General features: G+C 36.1%; 1 protein-coding gene across 5 annotated transcripts in view; it reads left to right on the forward strand.

Annotated features, from left to right (window-relative positions):
* LOC108711107 (synaptotagmin-1) overlaps nucleotides 1-19,591 on the forward strand; it is a 308,629-nt gene that overhangs the window by 40,918 nt on the left and 248,120 nt on the right. For 3 of the 5 annotated variants that reach the window (XM_041586373.1, XM_041586368.1, XM_041586370.1), the window contains exon 2: nucleotides 4,590-4,720. The exons of the other annotated variants lie outside the window; for them this stretch is intronic. The gene's annotated coding sequence lies outside the window, so the exon portion shown is untranslated. The remainder of the gene's footprint in view (nucleotides 1-4,589; nucleotides 4,721-19,591) is intronic. 5 annotated transcript variants of the gene reach the window in all.

The following is a 19,591-nucleotide window of genomic DNA, read 5'->3' on the forward strand; positions in this document are numbered from 1 at the left end:
TTGTATACAAAAAAACATTACTAAAAGTAGATCAGTGCACCCCTGCTGTAAGCCGTTTGCAATATTCCAAATTTATAAAAATATATTTGAAAAAACTGCCATATTTTTTAATCAGAAAACCAGTATCAAAGGAGTTTTGTTATGAGGAACTACCCAGTAAAAAGGTTTTGGTATTTATTGAAATACATATTTATTCAGATTCTCTATATGTATATGTATAAATAGACTATTTGTATATTAATATATACATCAATATAACATAATATACATATTCTGAACTTCATTGTATGAACTAGGTATTTTTTATATGCAAATATGATGGTGATTTGACACCAGGTTTTTTTCTACTGTATAAATTCATTTAATTAAAAAAAGTTAAAACCTGATGTTCTGTGCTCTCAATTCTCAATTAACCATGTTTAATTTCCTTACATGTCCCATTAGGCTGCACATTCAAATTTATTTAGGTGTGGTTAAGTGAGAAACATGCAGGCTTATATCTTATCAAGACCAGTTTTACAATAAAAAGTCAACTTTTTTTTTTTTTACTTGTGTCTTTTTTTTGCACTGATTTGACTAACTATTAGTACCCCACTATCCACATAGAAAATAATGTGTTGACAAATACCTCTGACAGGCCTAACTTGAAGATAAAGCTCAAATTAGCCAAAACAACAATTTTAGAAATTTATTATTATGTTTATATAATGATACACAAGTGACAGAATATGTAGGAATGCTCTCTACACCTTCTTGAGTCCCTTTGCTGTTGGGTGATGCCTTCCATCTGCCACAGGGCATGTCAAACATAGACTTATTACTATAGATATACCATGAACTGGAATGAGAAGCTTCACAGACATCCTCCAGAGCAATATTTAAATTAGGCACATGGCAAAATAAGAGCAATTACACTTGCATTTTGACTTGAATTGGATTGAATTTTGGCGGGATGGCATCATTTCCAGCACCTGCATCTATGCATGATTCTTCAGGTGCAATTCTGCTGCACCTGTTGATGCAGCTTGCAGAGGGAACCTTTTAATTACTGCCATATTGAAGGTGGCAAAGGCTCCAGAGTTTCCAGGGATCAGTAGATTTGTACTTTTGTGTAATTCGGAATAGGTGTTGGATGCACCAGCTCTAAGTGCAATGCATATATATTTATAGATGTTTCATTCTTACATATTTATTCAAGAAGGTATCAAAAGAAATTCTAGAAGCACAAAAAGAACAGAATATTTGTCTTAGAAGAAAATATTAAAATATGACATTTTATTGTTAATTTGTAGAGTAAATTGTTTATCCAGATTTTTGTTTTTACAGTTAAACAAGAACAGCCAGGAAACACATTTTACACATCCTTTCTGAAACAGTATATTTGTTAGGTTAGGTGCACTTTAATGTGTGGTGTTTATGTCCTTGTATTTGACCTTGTCTGTATGTTTTATGTCCTTGGCAAATTTAAACAGTCAGGTTACCTCAAGAATTATTAACCATGCACTATCAGGATTTTCCAGGCAAAACTGTTTTGACATGACTTATTCTTATCTGACAGAAAGGCAGAACTGTTATCTTTCCATTTTTCCCTTTCTCCCTTTAGTGAGAGTTGCTATTGAAGTTTTTCTTTGTAAGACAACTGACTATGTAGACGGGAAGAAAATGAACTCTAGAAAGGTTTATAATAGAAGATTGAACTGAGCTGCTGAAAAATAATTGTGTATCACATAAAGGATAGTATAAATGTGGTATATGAGATAAAATACAGATGGCAGGTTAACCATTTTAAGCATATTTAACAAAAATACAGTTCTCCAAAGAAAAGTATACATCTTTGTCACATACAGTGAAAAGTGAATTTGTTTATAGAAATCAATTAGCAGGTAGCATTTACTGGTTGCCTGTTTAAAAGCAAACGTCTTATTGGTTGCTATGGGTTACTTTTGGGCAATCTTAGTGCAATTTATTACATAAGGGGGTCTTTTACTTTATATCTATCAAACTCAATGTTATCTGCCATTTGGCAGTCCATATTACCAGTTGTCAAGATCCCCTACAAGTATGACACACTCTTGCTCTATACTAGTGCTGTCCAACTGGCAGCCTGCAGGCCACATCAGGTCCGTGGCTCCTCATTAAAGTCTGGCTGTTGTGACTGCTTTAAAACGTATCAGTAGTACTGAGATTATGTCTTGACGGTATTTCTTAATATTAATAAACTTTTTCACATATGAGTGATGAGTGATATCCCTGCAGTGAGCAAGAACCATTTGATTTTCAATGTGCTACCACCATTAATGTGGATGTGGTCTTAAAAGTTTTTGTGATTACATGGGTATGGATTTAAAGTGGGTGTGGTTTAAAAATAGGGGAGTGGCCAAAACTGGCTTCCATTATAGGCCCTCCACCAAATTTCCAGTCCTCTGAACTACAGAAGTTGGACGTCACTGCTCTATACTATCATAGCTTTGTGTCATCACCAAACATAGATAAATTGCCTTTGATTTTGTCAATGCTTTCGGTGCCCATGGGACTGTAGCCCAATTAAAATATATATGTTTTTCTCCATTCATGTACAGACCGTATCACCAAAACCAACAGATCATAGTTTACAAAGCAAACATATGGGGTACTGAATACAATTCAATATTAATCACAACCTCACTGTCCAGCTTACATATAATGTCCTAAAAGCAACCAGTTATAAATGACAAATAGTGGGGCTACTCAGTATTAGAATCAGTCTATTGTAAAGTATGCACTTTGCATACAATGATAACCGCATAACTAGTAAAATAAGAACAAGACAGAAGACACTTGCCTGTAAAGTGTACAGTCTATGTTAGGGTGTCCTTAAGGTGTAATACTGTAGAAGTTAAGCCTGGAGATTAAAGACTTGTGTCTACATGATAATAGAGGACTCTCTACAAGCACTTCAGTTAAGTGCAACAAGGTAGTCAAGAAGAATCCCTAGTACCAGCTGTGCAATTGTGTTGAAGATAGACTAACATGAGGAGTAAGGCGCAAACACACCACAGTCAACTCATCACTATACACACATATTTCATTTAAATATTTCAAGCAACAAAACTCTAAATTAATAGATGAAGAGATGAATAGTTTTGCATTGCAAATTGAAAGAATGTGACACAATCCCAGAAGCAACTGAGTAAAAATACATGTTTGAGCTACTGTGTACTCCCCTTTTCTTTAAATTAAATTGTTCTGCTTACATTATTATTTATTGCAGATATTTGAGAAACATCAGCATATTGTTTAGACAGTGCATTCTGCATAAGGCTTAACCTTTATTCATTACTTTGCCTTCTGAATGTTTTGATGTGCTGATACAAAGGCAGTTGTAAAAATCATCCGCTAAAGAAAGCAGTCTTTCCTCTATGCCAATTGTGTGGCTTTCATTACATTTTCTGAGCTTGTTAGTATCTTGTGTTCATGCATTTTTTTGGTAAACAAAAGATTTCATTGCAAACAAGATGACAGATTGGGCCAGAAGCATAAACCCATACTTCCCAGGAAGTGCAGTGGTGTGTTCTAATAATGGGGAAACAGATGCTCTTGTTGTGTCTTTCTGTACACACCGGCCTCTGTTAGCTTTTTTGTTTCATTTTATAAATGCTTTGGTGAAAAGCAGCTAATTGATTACAAATGGCAACTAATGAGGAGCACTGAAAGCACTGTTACAACAAAATGTGTGTTATTTTGTGTGTCAGATTCAGATCATTTTGATTCTTAAAAAAAAAAAAACAGAAGCTCTGGACAAGGGACATGCAAATTATTTTCTTTGGATCATCAAAATACTTTTGTATGCTATTTTTCTTTAGAAGGGAATAATAACATAGCCACAGTAGAGAAAACCTGTAAAAGAAAAATGGTCAAAAATAATAATGCCACCTAGAAGACAATCAGTGATTTATGCAAAGGGTTGTTGCCATCAATGATTTATATCTCTGTCCCTGCCATCAGTAGATGAACAGCAAAATAGCTGGGGCAGAGCTCACCACACAAGGAAACCTTCCCCATGGTCTTATATTGACCAAACTCTTACGTTAGCCTCTGTCTTCTATGAAATCCTTTCCCATTGCTTATTAGATACAGATATTGCCTGGATTTGACAGAAATAATTTTTTTTTTTGCAACAGTTTTTGTAGAAAATGAAATGTTTTTATAAAATGTTCAATGTAATGAGGCAGACCCAAAGCAGAGTTAGATTAGTAGAGCAGAATTATTCCGCCTTTAGCAGCTAGTAACCTTTAAACATTCAAACATTTTGTCAGTTAAAATTACTCTGCAGAACTTGCAGGCAGGACTGTTGGGGAGTATTATTTCATATACACATGTGTGGTAATGCATCTAGAATAATCTAGAATAAAATGACAATGCTCAGCCCATATTTCCTAAGGTTGTGCCTAAACTATGTAGCTGAGGATGCTTTATAAGTAGAGGCCATGAATCTTGACCTAAACTGTATTACACTTCATTACATTCTGCATTTTAAAGCAATAAATGATAAATGTCTTAATATGCTAAAAAATGGGCAAGATTTAATAAAATGTGGTTTCTGTTTCTAGTGAACTGGACCTATTTGATACTTGAACGTGAAATAGAGCATTAAGATGTTTGTGCTCCTGAAGTGTACAGACACTTTGTAAGGCAGAAGGCAAGCAAGTGGTTTCCAATAAGGCTGGAAAGCAAAAATAAAGTAAGGAATTTTTTTTGTCTTTTTTTTCCCATCATTGTTATGTTGCTGGAAAACAGAAAAAAAGAATTTTAGTAGAATGTAAAACACATGCATTTTTGAGCTTTACGGTACCATTTTCCCTAGTTACAAGAATGGTAACACCAAAAAATTAAAGTATTTTAAAGTAATGAAAATATCATGTACATGCCTTGAACTGGTAAAACTGACCTGTTTGCTTCAGAAACACTACTGTAGTTCATATAAACAAGCTGCTTGTGTAGCTATGGGAGGGAATTGAAAAAAGGCTATATGGCATAGGTTAAATAGTGGATAACAGATAACACCATTTATGCTCTATAGAGCTTATCTGCTATCTGCTGTGTAACCTGAGCCTTTTCTCCTTTGAATGGCTGCCCCCATTGCTACACATCAGCTTATTTATATAAACAATTGTAGTGTTCCTAAAGCAAATAGATACATTTTACCAGTGCAGAGCAACACTGCATTATGGTTGTATTGCTTTTTAACACTTCATTTTTAGAGGTTACTGTTTGCACCAAACTTACCAATTACATATCTTAAGCCACATACCTGCTAAGTCCTTATATATACAATTGGAATTTAGTAGTCCCCTCTTCTCACTTGCATAGCAACAGCTGGGACTTTGTAACTCCCCATCAGAGATGTTTATAAATAAACAGAGCTCTAATGTTTGTTGTTTATAACAATACTGTAATCAGTATGGCGGTGTCCACTAATTACAAGGATGTAGAGCAAAACATTTAAATATATCTCACTAGTCAGGAAAGTCACTCTTCAACACAGTTCACTGGAGGAACCAAAGAAGAAAAAAATACCCCTGACTATGATTTTCATCATTAATACCCCAAAATACATAATAACAAGATAACATACTGTAACTCAAAAATCTAAAAAATGCAAACAACCAAAGATGGGATGCCGTGTGCTCATATGTGTTAAAGAAACAGATTACCACAAAATACAGTTTGGTATAATGAAGGCAGATGCATCAGTTTGCAATTGATTTATCTTGTGTTTTTCTTAGGTCTCATGTACAGTAAATAGTAGAAGCTTCTAGATCTTTGACATGTCATTTGTGGGTGTATCCAAGGGCTCATCATGTGATTCTTTGACATCTTTCATTCAGTTCAAAAAAATGTCAGTTTTGAGAAGTTTTAGAGTTTTCAAATTCTTAAAAAAAGAAGCAAAATGTTGGGTTTTTCTTATTTGCTATGGTGACAGTAATATCTCAATAATATGGAAAGCATCAAAGCTTTGTGTTCAGCACAAATATACAATACACATTGAATGTTAAATACATATGTCAAACATTTCTATGTGTTTAAAATTGATTGAAAAAGAATATAGTAGCTAATTTTTATAATGAAAAAGACTGGCACATATGATAAACTCAAATGAAAATCAGTTATATTGTAATTCTAACTGTATTTTATAGAACAACCCTCTGACAAATGAGGTGACAAGGGACTACATACCCCTCTAATTCTTGGAATTTAACAAGTGTCCTTAAAATTGATTTTCTTGATTTAATGACAGAGCTGGCCAACCTGGCCGGTCGTGGTGCCGACTGGGCGTGCAAATGCGCAAAAACACCCTTGTGCATGCACAAGCACATGATCTGCCAAATTACTGAAACTGGCGTTTTATAAAGAATAACGCATCCCCTGTTGTAAATTATGAGGATATCACATGTCACCTTGGAGTTCTGTGACCTTTATAGCCACTCAGCACTTTGTCGCTTTTTTATGGTCATAGAACTCCTTGGTAACTTATAATATTTTAATAATATATTTAAAATACTATTACACTTAGCTCTTATTCCGCATTGTGTTTTCTTTTTTCTATCTTTCTTCTCACTAATGATGGGTGAATAAACTCACCTGGCACGAATTTGCAGCAAATTTGCACGTTTTGGCGATGGCAAATAAATTCGCAAAATTCCAGTGAAAATTTGGTGGCAAAAATTTGGCAGCATCAAAAAATTTTGGATGCACGTCCGAAAAGTTGCTTGCGTCAAAATCGCAACATTATTCGGACGCCCATTAACTTTAACACCGGCGCCAAATTTGAGGCCGGTGTCAAAATTGACGCGGGTGTCAAATTTCGAGTTTCAAAAAATTTTCTAATTTTTCTCCCTTTCGCAAATTTCGTGGGAAATGTCCAGATTGTTCAGCAAAGAGAAATGGGAGAAATTCACCCATCACTACTTCTTACTACTTTGTTTCTGTTTTTGACAAATCCTCTTTCTTTGCATAACTTTTAAAAACCAACAAAACATGAGTTACTAAAGAAAAAATATACATCTTTTGCCATGATTCTGTAAATGTCAAGTTCAATTATGACAAACAAGGAAAAGTTGTGCTCACCAATAATTTTTAAATGGGGGTGCAATGATACTGTGACCACAAAGTGGGCAAATACAAGAGTCCTCTGCACTCAACCCATTGTCAATATATTTAAGACATTGAGACATTTTGTGCCTTAAGCTACCAAAAATGCCCTCCCCTTTGAACAGATTTTTTGTCCATATATTGCCATATATTTAAGCTGGCCAACAACGTCAAAGTCATCCCTGGCCAGTCCTACACTAACTTACTAACACTAACTTCCTTGCTACTGCGCATGCGCCTCCTTCGTAACCCGGTGATGTGGCTGATGTTGAAAAAAAAATACAGGACGTAGTATCTAGTTAAAATAAAGGCATGTTTTTAAATTGCATCTTTTCCATTATTTACAGTATAATGTATTACTACAGACCTCAGTCAGACAGACCCAAATGCTGACTTGATTTACTTGAGCTCTGCTCCTCCAGTTCAAAACTTCCCTTTGTTACCAAGCAATGAGGAAACAGGAATGCAGAGATGTCAGCGATGACAAACGGATGCATCACATGACCCCAACGCCATCGCTTCACAGGGAAGCCACAAGATCCTTGTACGATCTTGTTGCGCATACGCAGAGCTTGCAGAATTTCTTCTCGGCATGTGCGAGCCCTGATAGAGACGATTTTGTTAGCGAGAGGGATGTCTTCTGTATTACATGCACTTAGCAAAATTTTTTACTTCTATCTTTGAATACAGATGAAGGGAAAGACAAATAGAGTCACGTTTCTTGTAAGTAACTTTATTTGTTGTTTACCTTTCCTTCTCCTTTCAATATATGGAAAATGGGTTGAGTGCAGAGGACCTCTTGTATTAGTAAAGTCAAATTAGTGGGCACCTCACACAGTCATGGACAAATCACTTACTGATTTAGGTTGTGCATGGGACTGTCAGAGAGATGTTGCGCAAGTCTCCCCATAGTGTAACATTAATGCTGCACTGCTTAACCCTTGTCATTAACACAGGAAATATAATATTCTCTCAAGAAGAGAAAGCCCTGAACTTGTGGCTGAAACATCAATTAAGCTGTAATAAAGAATATTCTGAACTTTTCCACATGTCCTGTGAGTGCTACATTATTGCAGTATTATGTTACAAAAACAAAAAGGAGGCTAGGGGGTCTTTGTGTCTAATTAATCTATTTAGCATTGTGTCTGTTGTGTATGAGCAGGTTCATAAATGGCTGATTTGCCAAAGATGATTGATATCTTTATGACTTGCAAGACTAGCATTTTACTTGTTGATCTGTTATTAAACATTTATTTTCTTTTAGATGTTTTGAAAGTACAAGAGAAGGGCAGCAAGACTCAGAAAATGCCTTTGTCATTAGCTGGAACAAATCTAAATCTTTAGTGTTATTTTTCTGGATGGATTAGCTACTGCTATTGTACATTAAGACATGAAGACATTTTTATAAGGCATTGGGAGGTCACAAATAAACATGCATGAACACTGCAACTCATTTGGCCAATACGTTTAGAAGGAAAATGATGCAGCCAAGCTGATGCCTCTTCTTTATCAATTATATATTAAAGCAAATAGAGTTATCCCTGGGGCAGGGACAGCAAACTTACTCTATGGTTTTACACAACTGCACCTTGAAGCATCCAAAGACAGACAGCCCTCTGGCATATGTAGTTAATCACCTGAATGCTGGCCCAGATCTAGTTCATTCATTTCTAATGCTATTTTCCTCAGATAGTTATGAAGAAGTATATAAAAATAGTGTATACTGTATAACTAACATGCATGTAATGCTTGCATAATGTCTTAAATTCTTAAAAAATAATTAACATTTTTTTTTTGCTTAGTAGTTAATTCCTACAGTTTCCATGAGAATTAAACCAGAGAATAATATCTTTTTGCAAATAAAAGTTCACAGCCAGATTCACATATAAAGCCAAAGATCAAAATAATTATAGTCAGTTCTCCAGACATTTCTGGATGTTCTTTTCACATGAAAAGACGCTCAGTGGGAAAAACAACAATTCAATACAATGGTCTTCTGAGCACAACAAACAAGCCTAAGGCACCAATTTTCTGTTACTCCCTCGGTGTGCATTTATGCCAATTACAATATTCAAATGGGGTAAAGACATTATCAACCATTTCAGTGTTTAGGTTTTATTACTTTCTTCATTGTGTGAAAAAACCAACATAACCTAATAATACACACCTTACAGTGATGTGAAAGCAACAAGTTCTAAGCATCTGATAATCTCTGCTATAGCAATAGTAAAGGAAACTTCATAATTTCTAATCAGTGGGTATGACCACATAACTGATATTTAAATATATATAGAACCTTGATGAATCAATAGATAAATTACATGAATACATTCTCAAGTGTCCTGATGCTATCCAAAACTATTGTGCGGTTTTACAGTTTTAAGTAGATGTCGTTGTGATTTTTACACCTCACTATTAGGGGATTTGTAAAACTGAAGCTTCTTTGTGGTACTGTGTAGGTAAAAACTTGAATAATTGGTAATGTACACAAAACGCAGAAAGGCTCATTTACAAAAAAGGTCCAAAGTTAAAAAAAAAACAGGCTCAAGCGCCGATGTTTTTACATTTTGCACCCTTTACCACCATGATTGCTTTTGTATTAAAGCACATGGACCTGCCCTTTCCAAATAAATACAGTGTCCAGGGAATTGTTAAATGACTCTCAGCTCACTGTCCCCCCAAACATTCCGAAGTCTATAATGTCCAAAAAGATTATCATACTGAACATAGCGCATAGCATTAGCAAGGGTGCAAGTGATAGAGAGATATAGGACACAATATTGTGTAATCTTTTGCTTAGAGTACTTGCACCAATTACATTCAGAATACTGTCATGCACCAAAGAACCTCCATTCTAGGAACTCAGAGTACTTTCCTTCCTGACTTCAGTGTACAGTAAGGTATGGTATTATGGCTTCATAATTCTTGTTTGCCATACTGTAAGTCGCACCCAAATCAAATTGAAATTTTCATTATGACACATTTTATTGGCTAATAAATTAGATGATTAATGCTCTAATTTTGTTTCGGAAACAAGTTGTAATTTCCACAACAATTTAAAATGAATGGTCCTACTTTTGGTTAATGTGGCTCCGTGTTTAATGAATAACTTTGCATCACTAATTACAGTCCATAATTCCCTGTTGTTAATATCTACTAAGGACAATTTTATTTGTGCTAGTGCCCATCGGCACTCCTTCCTGCTTCAGCGCCGCAGGCAAGATGGCGGTGCCCAGGCAACACATGACAATGCATCATAACGTGCGCAGCGTCATGACGCCAATGCGTCCTGATGCCTGCACGTCAAAACGCAAAACATCAGCATGCTCCTTTGTGAAAATCTGCCTTTAAAAGACACCAGAGCCTTGCAGACCTTGCCCTAATATGAGTTCAACTTATTGTGTTCCTGGGTGCGTTATTACTATTTCTAACCTCGATTCCTGATCTTTACCTTGCCCTGTTATATTGACTAAGAACCTTTCTGCCTGGATTAACTTCGCTACTTCTTAACCCCTTGGATACCGTGAACGGTGCTGCTTCATCCTTTGTGTGCAAATCCTAAGTGGAGCCTTTGGGCCCTGACAGTGCATCACTGGAATAAAATAAAGGCTTACCTTCTTCATTTGATCCTGCTAGAACGCTAGGCTTACTGGATTTATGACTAGGAGAGGGCCTGAATAGAAACATGAGTAATAAAAAGGAGTAACAATACATGTGCAGCTGTACAGAGAATTTGTTTTAGATGGGGTCAGTGACCACAATTTGAAAGCTGGGAAAAGTCAGAAAAAGAAGACAAATAATTCAAAAACTATATAAAAAAAAAAAAATAATGAGGACTAATTAAAGTGATGTTTAGAATTGGTCATTCTATAAATTATTAAATAGTACAGCAAACTATTTGCAATGTAAACAGTGTAATTTAGAAATAGCGATGGGCGAATTAGCTTCACCGAAAAATTTGCGAAAATGGCAAAAAACTTGCGAAAAGCATTGAAGTCAATGGGCGTCGTTATAATTTCGACATGCAACAATATTTACATGAGCGATAATTTTTACATGTGCAACTTTTTGTGTCCAAATGCATTAAAGTTATTGGCTGTCAAGATTATTTTGTCATCCCACAATTTTTACACGAGAGACTTTTTTGAAGCAGCAAATTTTTGCAGCAGTTTCGCAAAACAATTTGCAGGCAAAATGCGGACATTGCCTGTGAATCCATGCCTGGTGAATAAATTCACCCATCACTATTTAGAAATAAAAAATTAAGCCATAAAAATCATGACAGAATCCCTTTAAAGAACACTTTTGCTCTGCCTGTGCATCCCGACTACAATTTTAAAGGCACTTTAAAAAAAGCCCTCAGTATCCTGAGGTCTCTAGGAAATACTGACTCTAAAAAGAGGTCAGTGAATTATTACGTTTTGCTGAATCAATTTTATTTCTCACACAAGAAAAATGACTTCATTGTGTCTATGTCAAGGGATCATTCTCATTCTCATGCTAGCCATTTTAGTCGTGGTGTATAAGTTAGTTAATGATGATCGACTGATCAATAATCATTCTCCTTCACAGAGAGTTTTTAGTGCTCAGAAATGTCTCTATAGAAAGGATCTAAACACATTTCAGACCCCAAGGGGCTAATAATGCTAATGCCACAGTTTGCCATCATAGAATTTTGAGCTCTGCATGAAGTTGCAGTCACTGTGACTGCTGGCCTTGAGGCTTTTTGTTGAAGCTAGCAATATTCAAGGTTGTTTATTTAAGGGGTAAAAAGCTAGCAATAAAATATTTTTCAAAAACCCACTGATCTTAAACTACTTAATTTTAAAATGATTACACTAATTAAATACATTCTTGACACAGTAGCATTGTTATGTTCAACCGTCATAAGGCTACAAATCTTAACATCCACCAGAAGTTGCACGTAGTTATGGGCGAATTTGCGCCGCTTTGCTTCGCCGAAAAATTTGCGAATTTCCCACGAAATTCGGTAAACAGCGAAAAATTCGTGAAACGGCGCTGGCATCTTGTTTTTGATGCCGGCGTCCATTTTTTCGGACGCCAGCGACATTTCTTTTTGACACCGGCAAATTTTCGCGGCCGTTTTGCCCATCACTAGTAGAAAAAAAAAGTGGCTGTTCTTGTTCTAACCATTTATTTTATTTGTTTCTTTACACATATATTCTCTTTACTGGGGCCAGAATTATATAGTAAAAGAACTCAATCTCTTTTAGATTTATACTGGAATTAAATAAATATAGCTAAAATTCAAAGAGCCTGCTAAGCCATTAGTTCAAATAAATGGACACAGATTGGTATGTTGTGGATAATAAATGATGCTCAGGAGGTTTTTATTCTGCAAAGAAGATGACTTAAATGAGAGAATACTCTGCACTCTATTTTGGCAGTACATTCATATTATAATGCCAGTTATCATCTCTAATACCATCTGAACAATAGGATCTGTCCCACAGCACAATGCAGATTTGGCCTTAAAACAAAGCTATTTTCTTGGCTAAATGTTACCTAAACTGCCTGACAATTAATCATTAATTTCTTGTATAGTGCCAGTTGTAGCACTCCTAGCTGTTTTTGCAGGGACATTTTTAAAGCATTGGAACGGCATGACAATGTCTACAGTTCTTTTATGCTGCAAATTACATCCCCAATTTATTTTGGATTTCACACAGACTGTCATTGTAATTGTAACAACGACTTATCTATTTCTGCATAATTGAATTCTATCTTTATGTTGTTGCTGTGAAGAGCAGTTTTTCCTATAGTTTTCTGGAATATATAGTAGACTATTCCCTAAGAGGTAATATGACATCCCAGCATTTTAAGTGGCCAAAGAGGGACACACTGGGTAAATCTGTATGAAAAGCTCCGGCTACCGAAAGAAAAATGCTAACAAGAATGTGTCACATCAAATTATAAAGAACATAATATCCGAGTTAACTTTCAAATTAATTTTCATTTAAAGTGACAAGCAATAGGGAAAAAAATAGCACAAAATATTTAATAAAGGGATATTAAAATTGTCATGCTGAGCTATTTTCTTTGCATGGCTAGACATAGGCTTAAGATGTATCTTTGTGCTGCCTGTAAGCAAATGTTAAGGGTGATAAATCATACTGAATAATTCACATTTTGCACCTATCACACAACAAACTAAACAAGTGCCCACAACTAATTTTTCAGGTTAATATGCCACAGGATCACCAGATTTAGTCATCCCTTTTCAGGTTAAAATCATTGTATTATCGCAAGCAAAATCACTATGTTAAGGTTTCTAAAGTAAACACTTTAATGTATATTCATTCAACTAAATGTATATTAATACATTGTAAGACGTGCCGGAGACCCAAGCCATGAAAGAATTTGTTCTGGAGAATCTGTCCAAAGACTTCATCAGGAAATCTACATCTCCTGCCGGGACTGGTTTCTTTTTCATCCAAAAGAAGGATAGCACTCTTAGACCATGCATTGATTACAGAGCCTTAAATAAGATTACAATAAAGAACCGCTACCCCTTGCCCTTGATACCAGAGTTATTTGGAGTAAGGGGAGCCAAATTCATCACCAAGCTGAACTTATGAGGTGCGTACAACCTCATTCGTATTCATCAGGGGGAATAGTGGAAGACGGCCTTCAACACCCGGGATGGCCATTATGAATACTTGGTCATGCCCTTTCAATAATGTCCTTCATGATTTTCTGCAGTCTTGTGTTATTGTCTATTTGGACGATATCTTCGTTTACTCCTCCTCAATGTCTGTTCATCTTCTCCAAGTAAAACAAGTTTTGCTCAAGTTAAGGGAGAACTGTCTTTATTCCAAACTTGAGAAATGCGAATTTCATAAGACCACAATTTCTTTTTTGGGTTACATAATTTCTCCCTCTGGGTTCGAGATGGATCCTGCGAAGGTCGCAGCCGTCCGACACTGGCCAACTCCTACGGGTCTGAAAGACATTCAGCGCTTCCAAGGACTTGCTAATTTTTATCGTAAATTCATAAATAACTTTTCCCAGACCGTGGCACCCATTACGGCTCTCATGAAGAAGCCCTTTAGGACTTCCTGGACAGGAGGCGTTCACTACACTCAAGAAACTTTTTCGTTTAGCTCCTATTCTTCATCATTCAGATCCTGCCAGGCCGTATATTCTGAAGGTCAATGCTTCCGAGGAAGAAGTTGGTGCCGTGCTGTCTCAATGAACTGAATTCCAAGGAAACCTTCATCCCTGTTTTTTTTTTCTCACAAACTTTCACCAGCGGAAAGAAATAATGATGTAGGCGACCGTGAACTCTTGGCTGTTAAACTCGCACTGGAAGAGTGGCGGCATTTGTTTGAGGGGGCTAAAGAGCCTATCATATTGCTGGTGGCCATCTATGCTTAAAGTTGTGAAACTGTTTGTCTCTGCCTGCAATGTGTGTGCACAACAGAAGACTCCTCGTTCCTTGCGTTGTGGCCTTCTCCAACCCTTAACCGTACCCGCTCAACACTGGCTCGATCTTGCCATGGATTTTATCGTGGATTTACCAAAGTCTTTAGATATGACTACTATTTTGGGAGTCGTTGACAGATTCTCTAAGATAGCTCATTTTATCCCTCTAAGGAAACTTCCCTCTGCTGCTGGCTTTGCTCAAGTTTTCATTAAGGAGGTTCCGTCGTCTCGGATCAAGGGTTACAGTTTTTATCCATATTTTGGCATGCTTTCTCTAAACATTTTGGGATCAAATTGAATTTTTTCTCGGCTTATCGCCCTCAAAGTAGTGGTCAGACTGAGAGGACCAATCAGATATTGGAACAGTGTTTACGATGCTTTATCTCTCAAAATCAAGATGATTGGGTTGATCTTCTTCCATGCTCATAATAACTTACAGCATGACTCGCTGGGATTTTCCCCATTCTTCAGTGTCTTTGGCTAAAATCCTTCTGCCATTTCGCCTGAGGTTTTCAAGACTGAGATTCCTGTGGCAGATGCGTCCGTGATTTCAAGATCATTTGGTCCAAAGCCCATCAATCTTTACTTAAAGCTTCGTCTTCTCAGAAGATTGCGGACGACAAACACCGTCGTGCTAGTCCTCCCTACCAGATCAGAGATTTTGTTTGGCTTTCCACTAAACACGGAGAAGCTTCCTTTACCTTCTCCTACGTTTGATCCCCAGGATGTTGGTCCCTTCAAGATTAAAGAAGTTTTGAACCCTGTCTCTGTCTGATTGGATCTTCCCTCTACTGTGAACATTTTCAATTCTTTTCACTTTTCCTTGAACAAGCCTTTTGTCAGGAATAAGTTCAACTGCCTCTTACTCCCATTATCCTCGATGATCATCAAGAGTTTGAGGTTCAAGAAATTTTGGATTCCAGGAAGTCGAGAGGCAGTGTTCAGTATTTGGTTCACTGGAGCAGTTTTGGACCAGAGAGAGATCTTGGGTGAGAGCGGCTGATACTCATGCTCCTCAGTTGGTCAAGAATTTTCACAAGAAGTTTCCAGATAAATTTTGGGAGCCCCCAGAGGGTACTTCTGAAGGGGGGTACTGTAAGATGTGCAAGGAGATCTCTCCATTCCCTTACCTCCCGTCGTGTCTCTTCTCAACTCCTAGTGTGCAGGCGCTAACTACCGGGTTGCGCACAATAGGATCCCATTGATTCTGGTGTCCATTCTCCTGCTATGGATACTGGGCATGGTGGCACTGGTGTGTTGACGCTGGGTGTCATGACATCATCCTTGGGTGCCAGATTTGAATCCTTGGTGCCAAATCGCCCTCAAAAGGCCAGTCCACCATTTTTACAATGCCCAAGCTGGTTCCAGTTCTGCTGTTCCTGCCAAAGTGTTTATTGTGACTTTGAATTCCTGGTTTGACTTCTGTCCGACCCTTGACTACGATTCCTGCCACCTGTCTTGAACTTTTCGCCTGACTTCGACTACGTCTTGTCTAAATCCTTGCTGGTACCTCTCTTACGGACTTTTTACGCACCTCCTTGTCGGCTTCAGCAGCAGAAAGCCTGGTGCCCCAAAAGGGCGTGGGTGAACACCAGAACCCACAGGGTTTACCTGTGCATCCGCAGGTACTTACGCTGAACAAGGTTCCAGATAACGTGGTCACATACATTTTCGTTTTCTGACAAGGAGAGATATGTAAACTGAATTCTGTGCCTCAAAAGAAATGCCTGACAACTGCATTATGTGGGTGTGTATGGATTTACAGTATTTTACATAGAATAATCTAAGTAGGGGGTGAGAGTTGGACATTTTAAATTTGCTTTAATAGACTGAAACACCACATCCATTTTACTGGGCATGCATTAAACCTTGAAATGAATGTTAAGGGCGTGAAACAGGGATTGTGAAGAGTTTCACTTGGGAAGTATCGCTATTATTAATTAAAAATAATTATAGACATATCATTTAAATTATCACACATAAAATGTGCTTATATTCGAAGATGAAATTTTAATTGGCATTAAGTACTATGTTGAATAATAAGAAACACCAAGTCTTCTTGGTTCTTGCTTTATTGAGGACTGTGACTTTATTGAGCACTGTGACAATCAAAATTGTACAGTATAGATATAGATATATCTCTTTATACAGGTATGGGACCTGTTATCCAGAATGTTCGGGCCTAGGGGTTTTCTGGATAAGGGATCTTTCCATAATCTGGATCTCCATACCCTAAATCTAATAAATTAACATTTCAACATAGGATTGTTTTGTCTCCAATAAGGATTATTTATATTTTAGTCAGGATTAAGCACAAGGTACTGATTTATTATTACAGAGAAAAAGGAATTCATTTTTAAGAATCTGAATTATTTGATTAAAATGGAGTCCATTGAAGACTACCTTCCTGTAATAAAGAGTTTTATGGATAATGGTTTTCTGGATAATGTATTGTATACTTGTATAGAAAGATAAATATAAAACAATGGTGAAAAAAACTGGTAATGTCTGACATTGAGAAACCCTTTTTATGCTAAAATGATTACCTATAAACGTATTTGACTACTAAAAATCACAATCTGGCCTTTGTTTGACAGCTTGTTAGTATTTTTACCATGTTGCAGTAAAGATAGCAAGCTTTGCTTCCATCTGCACTCTGCTCTTCTTCCATAGCATTGATCATGTTTTTTCTTATCTCATATAAATTGAAGGTCACAGTCATAGTTTAGGCGTTTAGATTGTATTTTAGCATCAAATAAACTTCTTTGCTTTGGGTAACTGACAAAGGTCAAAGACTGTATGTGGGAAGGATGTGCGGTGATAGAAAAAAAAATGGAAGTCATTGATGTGTTTCTATTTAGTGACTTGACTAGCTTGTGTAAGTAGTATTGGGACTGTAAATATTTAAAATGCGTTTTCTAGCTATTTTTTTCTGGTTATGGCGTAAGACATTGCAACAATGTCTACCTGTATAAAATATTTTCAATACAGGGGTATTTTTCTGCAGACATTCCACATTCAAAAGATCAATTCTGACTATAGAATGGCTAATTTTGTTATTGTGGCATATACAGTATCAGTTGCTAGATTCATTTTGGGAGAATGTTTATTCATTTAGTTTATGTGGCTCTTTTCCCATCAGTATTTTATTAAATTGACCAGTCTCAGCTTATTTACAAAGATCTGGTAATTATGATATTATGTATATATATATATATATAAATATATATATATATATATATATATATATATATATATATATATATATATATATATATATATATATATATATATAATAATCCAAAAAGAAGAGGTGCACACTGGGATTTGAAAAACAGTTAAAACTTCAGCTTTATTATAAGTTACATTAAAAAGGAACTGGTCGACGTTTCGGTCTCTGTCTAAGACCTTTTTCAAGACCGGGGTCTTGAAAAAGGTCTTAGACAGAGACCGAAACGTCGACCAGTTCCTTTTTAATGTAACTTATAATAAAGCTGAAGTTTTAACTGTTTTTCAAATCCCAGTGTGCACCTCTTCTTTTTTGGATTATTGGATACTACAGCCACAGTAGGTAGCACCTGGGTCTATATTGTACTTGTGAACGGTGTGCGCTGGATTTTTTGGATTGTATATATATATATATATATATATATATATATATATATATATATATATATATATATATATATATATATATATAGTAACTCACAGTATCAGCACTCTCCAATTAGGGAAAGAAAATTCGTGGTGCACAGCCTTCAGGGGGATTGCCGGATCTCTCCTCCTCCTCATACAAAAAAAACACACAGGTAAGGCAGCACTCACTTGATTAGAAAACGTGTATTAGATATAAAACATCAGGCTACGTTTCGGGCATGCATCGTGCCCTTTATCAAGCCAAAGGTTACACATGGTTTACAGGTGTGCAAGGTCAGGTGACTTAAAAAGGAGTCATCAGGAAGTGACATCAGCGTTAAGTATACAGGTGTGACCCCTATAGGTCAAGGTTCACATTATATTACATACACATTGCCCTTACCCTTCATGTGTCTAATTTAACCTATGATAACCAGCATAGTTTACAAATTATACAAACATGATTCCTGGAGAAAGAGGATATATATATATATATATATATATATATATATATATATATATATATATATATATATATATATATATATATATATATATATATACTGTATATATATATTGCTTTAATTGGTGTTGTAAAAACTCCAGTAGATTACATTCATATTTTTCTTCCATACTGGTTCAACTTCTTAGACACGCTATACCTGACTCTCACCTCCTACATACACAGGCAAGTTCATAAGTTCATAGAAAATGAAGAAGAGTATGAGAGTTTACATAAAATATTTTATCAGCAATTCTAGTGGTGCCTTGGCACATATTTTTCCTGGCATTATAGTGCTACAAATCATTTGTCACTATAATTAATTGGAATCGTTCTGCAGGTGGTGCAGTCATGACACTCGCCAAGAATGGTGATATGCACATTTTGGGGCATTTCCCACATACTATAAATTGGGAAACAATTTGATATCTTTTCTGGCACTTCATTGTTTCTGTTTTCTTAATGTAGCAAATAATATGAATACTTTTATATGACAAACTGCTTTTATTCTCAACAAAGTATTTATTTGAAAATTTCAAGTAAGTCATTCCTAACACAATTTTCCCATCTTTGATTTCTTATCACACACGCTGAATTCTTGATCACCCAACCTTTCATTATCTGTTGGTAGCCATTTCTATGGTATTTACCCACTTTTTTAGCTCTGTCTATGCAAGTTCCTGGAAAATATGCTTTCCAATTTATATATCGTATTATTCCCTTGGATTTTAAATAGGTAAAATGCATGTTCTTCCACTTCAGATAGTTATAGCTGTCATGATTCTGTGTGTTTGTTCACCATTAGAAAATGAAAGGTTCTCAAGCTGCTCTTAGAATTAAGCATCGTCTAAATCTTTGCATATTATTTCATGAATT

This window comes from Xenopus laevis, chromosome 3L (genome assembly GCF_017654675.1).
Source record: "Xenopus laevis strain J_2021 chromosome 3L, Xenopus_laevis_v10.1, whole genome shotgun sequence".
NCBI classification, from domain to species: domain Eukaryota; kingdom Metazoa; phylum Chordata; class Amphibia; order Anura; family Pipidae; genus Xenopus; species Xenopus laevis.